Genomic DNA, 5502 nt, shown 5'->3' with positions numbered 1-5502 from the left:
ACTAACCAATGCCAATTCAGTGGTGCACCGAATGAAGATCCTAACGAACACCTTCGTACATTTAAAAGAATTTGTACACTATTCAAAATCCGAGAAGTGGAAGATGAGCAGATCTATCTCATGTTGTTTCCTTGGACTTTAAAAGGAGAAGCCAAAGATTGGTTAGAATCGTTACCTGAAGGGGCGATTGACACATGGGATGTCTTAGTTGAAAATTTTCTTCAAAGATTCTTTCCGGCATCTAAAGCCGTGAGACTTCAAGGAGAAATTGTTACGTTCACACAAAAGCCAAATGAAACATTATATGAGGCGTGGACAAGATTCGGAAGGATGTTGAGAGGATGTCCTCAACACGGTTTAGACACTTATCAAATAGTACAAATATTCTACCAAGGTGTCAACGTTGCTACACGAAAAGACATCGACATAACAGCTGGTGGTTCCATTATGAAGAAAACCGCAACTGAAGCTTACAAAATTATTGATAACACAGCCTCCCACTCGCATGAGTGGCACCAAGAAAAAGATATTTTTCGTTCATCTAAAGTGGCTAGAGCCGATTCTATCCATGACTTTGATTCCGTTTCAGCAAAAATAGATGCTTTCGAAAGACGAATGGAAAAGATGAATAAAGATATTCACGCAATACGAATCAGTTGTGAGCTATGCGGTGGACCACACTTATTGAAAGATTGTCACATTGAACCAACATTGGAACAACGAGAGAATGTTTCCTATATGAACCAAAGGCCTGGAAATAATTATCAAAATAATTATCAACCGCCAAAGCTAAACTTCAATCGAAATCAAAACATTCTTTACAATCCAAAAGGACCCGAAAATAACTGGTATAACCAACAAGGTCCGAATAACCAACCAACTCAAAACAACACTTTCAATCAACAAAGACCTGGCTTATATAAACCACAACAACAAACCGAAGATAAAAAGTCAAATATGGAAGACGTGGTATTCAAGCTAGTTGAATCTCAAACACAATTTATTGAAACTCAAACCCAAACGAACGAGAGATTTGATCAGTCATTAAGAACTCAACAAGCTTCCATTTTGAATCTAGAAAAACACGTAGGTACTCTTGCTAGCATGATGAGTGAGAGGGAACAAGGAAAGCTACCGAGTAATACTGAAGTAAATCCTCGGAATGAGAATGTTAATATGGTTTCAACGAATTCTGAAAAACCAGCACCAGAAGATGGGAAGGTTTTAGATGAGAGTAACAATGAAGAAGTTACACCACCACCACCCGAGTATGTAAAGCCAGTGGTGGCACCATACAAACCACCCATCCCGTTTCTAAGAAAAGGAGTTGAGTATGAGCAAGTAATAAGTAATAAAGATTGTGATACTTCTGGAAAAAAGAAGAAGAAAAAGAATAAGAAAGTACAAGAAACAAAAGCCGTAGAAGTAAACCCGGTGAAGACAGTTCCACCAAAACCTCCACCTAGGGTAGGTGATCCGGGTGAATTTATTGTTCCCTGTCTACTTAGTGATTGTGTCATGTATGATGCACTAGCAGATTTAGGTGCAAGTGTAAGTGTTATGCCTCTTTCATTATATAAGAGATTAGGAGTAGGTAAGTTAAGTCCAACGGATATGAGTGTTCGACTCTTTGATCAAACCATTAAGCACCCAGTTGGAATTGCTGACAACCTACCCGTTCAAGTAGGCAATTTAACCTTTCTAGTCGAATTTATTGTCATTGACATAGAAGAGGACCCAAACATTCCTCTAATTTTAGGTCGGCCATTCTTAGCGTCCACCAAGGCGTTATTTGATGTAGGAAATGGAAGAATGACACTTAAAAGTGGTGACAAATCGATCACCTTTATGATTCGAAAGTCTAAATCTCCACCAGCCAAAACCGTTGAACCAGTAAAAACAATTGGTAAGAACCATGTGTTTTTACCAACTCCAACGGTAATACTTAGCAATAATGAAACGCCTAAGTGTGGGGAAAATGAAGTAACACCTAATGATGACATGATAACAAAGAACCCCGTTGTTGATACGAAATTAAATGATCCCGTTATTAATAGTTCAATGAAGAAACTTATTAAACGGATTCGCGATGCTAGAACCAAGGGGAACTTTAAGTTATGTAACCGGTTAGTATCCAATCTATCACCTAAAGAAAAGGAGAAACTAGTTGAAATTGTGGAAATTACACAGGAATCCGACCAATGGCTTAAAGAAAAAGTCACGGATATGCAAGTTGATTATGGACCAAGAGAAATTAACGATGAAGTTAATCACAATTTTGACACCACGGCTACCTAAGTGTGGGGAGATTCAAATGTTCTAAAAAGAAAATGCTATCTAGAGTTAGTTGTTCTGTTCTCGTGTAGTTCCGAGAATGGAACCCGATTGGTCTTTCCCTAGCAGACCCTAAAGAACTAGTCTTCTCCCCCCATTCTGAATTTTTATTTTTTTTAGGTTTTTACAAAATGAAGACTGCCTGTGAACTAAACCATGGTCTAATGCTACACGCTTTGATCACTAAAAGAAATAATGACATACTACCGAGTGAAATAGTATCAGTAATCAGAGAAAGAATGGACGGAGTTAGAAAAGAATCCAGATGCGAAGATAATAAGTTACAATTTGGTAAAGGAAAATCAAAATCCGCAGCGAAAAGAAGAGCACGACACCTAGAAAGATGTCACAAATGCGGAAAATGGTCACATGGAGGTAAATGTTCAAATAATCAAACCTATTCAAATACCGAATTTGTTACTTTATGCAGAGACGGACCGTTCATATGTTTAGAAGAAAAGATACTGAATGCTTGAGGTTACGCCTATGTTGCCATGGAAAACCAATTAAACCGACTATCTTATGAATGGGATAGATCATATAACTAAGAAATCTATTTCACAGGTATGTCTGTACAGTTTTTATTTTTATTTTTATTTTTAACCTTTTGATAATAAACGCTAATTTGTTCGCTAAAAAGTATTAAATTGGTATTGAATAAAATTAGGTTTGGTGACCGAAATTATTGATATCATTCAAAAATTTATTACATCACTGCGAAATTTAACGTTTATTCTTAAGGTATAAATATCTTTAAACAATCAACCCAAAATATTTCAAAAATTCGTCATGAGTTAAATTAGGTCTTGGAACCGAAATTACTTTACCGAAAAGAGGGGCGCATATTTTTGATAATATTTGATTGATTAAAGTGGGATAAAAAGACAAAAAGATTTTTAATTTTATTTTTACCATGTTTTTAAAATTAATATTTAAATCTTAAATTAATATTGTAAACTTTGTAAAAACAATATTTTTAAAATTATAAATATTTGAAAAATTAATATAAGTTTGGTATGAATTTATAAATTTTTAAATTAAGTTTGGTGTGAATTTTTAATTTTTAAAATATAAATTTTTAATTTTATGCATTTTAAATTTTAAGTTTGGTGTGAATTTTTAATATTAATTTTGAATTTTATATTTAAGTTGTGTGAATTTAAAAACAAAAACTTACTTTATCTCATTAAGTTAAGAATATGATTTTTAAAATTCGTCGTAAGTTGAAGACTAGGTCTTTGAACCGAAATTGCTTTACCCAAGGGAGGGACGAGAACTTTTATTATCATTATTTTTAATCTTTTTGATTTAAAGTATGCCAAAAACATTAAAAAAACCCAAAAATCTTAGCTTTTAAAACAATCGCTACAAAAAGACAAATTTTAAAATTTTGTCGAGAGACGGACTAGGACATCGATCCGAAACGACCTCGTCCTAAATAACAAGGGAAACAAAATTTTAAAATTAATTTCTTAATTGTTTTCAAAAGTTAATGATTATAAAAAAAAAAAAAAAAAAAAAAAAAAAAAAAAAAAAAACTAAAATGTTAAAATTCATTTAAAATGGAATAGAGGACGATAAAAAGGAAAATAAAAGCCAAGTGTGGGAAAATTTACCAAGTTATTTTAAACATATGTCACATATATCTGTAACAAATAACTGAAAATACTTTTGCTTTGAACTAAACTAAACTGTTTTACCCAATGAAAGAAAAGAAGAGATGGATCTACACGATGAATCAATTCCATCATTAAAAGGAAGTAAAGTCTTCCGAAAAAGAAACGCGCTTCTTGATTTAGGTCATGAAGTTGTCGTCCAGACCAGCTGTAGGTTGACGAAAAATCTAGAAAAGTCATCACTAAAATCAGCAGGAAATCCACGGACCTCAGCATTAAACAGGGTCGCCAAGTGGTCAGATTTATCCTAACCATGAGAAGGATTTATCTCGTACGATGGGGGGGCACCATGCAAATTAGCTGGATAAGACTAATGAATCAGATCCCCAGAAAGGATAATCTCCTTAAAGATTAAAAATCAGCTTTTAAGACTGATATTACTCAATCCTAGAGATTGACCTTAAAGATTGAGAATTCAAACTCATGGAATTCAATGATATCTAAACTCGAGCTTGAACGAGAAAATATTTTGATCAAAATTATAAACCGATTTGTTTTCTGAAAACCCTATTTTCAATGCGTTCATTACCATTGAACGTAAAATCCTAGGAATTCACCTGGAATTCATTAGGTCACCTGAACTAAATCGGGTGTCAACCGTAAGAACGGTGGTTGCATAGCATGGTCAAAGACAGGACCTTGTGCCAGGCCAAAAAATTATAAGGGTGAGCTTTACTATTGCTCCTACCAAGGATAGTAATTGCGTCCGACACGTTATAGACCATAATCAAAAGCATGTCACGGGACATTGCCTTAACAGTTGCTTGTTCAACACTTTCCTTTACAACCGGACGGTAGTTTGCCGAAAGGTAATATACGGAACAAGTAAACTGGATGTGTTGCTTTCCTAATACAAGGTTAGCAAGTGGGTGACACAAAACCATAAGTTTTGATCTAAAATTTTCAAATCTGAAACCTACCAAACCCACAAAAATATTTTGCAAACACCGGTAAAGGGTTATCCCGAAAAACTTATCTAGGGTAAAAACTAGATTTAATTTTCAAAAGATCAAATGTTTTCATAAAGATCCAATTTCCTTAATGGATCTAAATTTTTATAGTCATGTGGGACTGTAAACCATATCGTTACTACCATTGTTTATACCGCCGTATAGAAATCACTGATGTACAAAGTGTGAAGAATAATGAAGTGATTCTAATATTTCAAGACGATATTGCTTGAGGACAAGCAACGCTCAAGTGTGGGAATATTTGATAATGCTAAAAACGAATATATATTTCATAGCATTATTCCTCAAGAAAGACAAGCTTTTATTTGCAATTGTTCTATTTACAAGTGATATTCGTTTAAATAATAAAAGGTGAAGACAAAAGACAGATTCGACGAATTGAAGACGCAAACGACCAAAAAGCTAAAAAGTACAAAAGACAATCAAAAAGGTTCCAATTATTGATAAGAAACGTCTCGAAATTACAAAAGTACAAGATTCAAAACGCAAAGTACAAGATATTAAATTGTACGCGAGGACGT

The 5502-nt window shown here is 34.0% G+C and overlaps 1 non-coding gene across 1 annotated transcript; it reads right to left on the bottom strand.

The window, feature by feature from the left end:
• Positions 1-252: 252 nt before the first annotated feature.
• Positions 253-359, bottom strand: LOC139850885 (small nucleolar RNA R71). Its single transcript, XR_011760261.1, has one exon. It is a non-coding gene; the product is annotated as a small nucleolar RNA R71 (small nucleolar RNA).
• Positions 360-5502: the final 5143 nt, after the last annotated feature.

Source organism: Rutidosis leptorrhynchoides, chromosome 5 (genome assembly GCF_046630445.1).
Source record: "Rutidosis leptorrhynchoides isolate AG116_Rl617_1_P2 chromosome 5, CSIRO_AGI_Rlap_v1, whole genome shotgun sequence".
NCBI lineage: Eukaryota > Viridiplantae > Streptophyta > Magnoliopsida > Asterales > Asteraceae > Rutidosis > Rutidosis leptorrhynchoides.
This window is presented reverse-complemented; position numbering and strand designations above follow the sequence as displayed.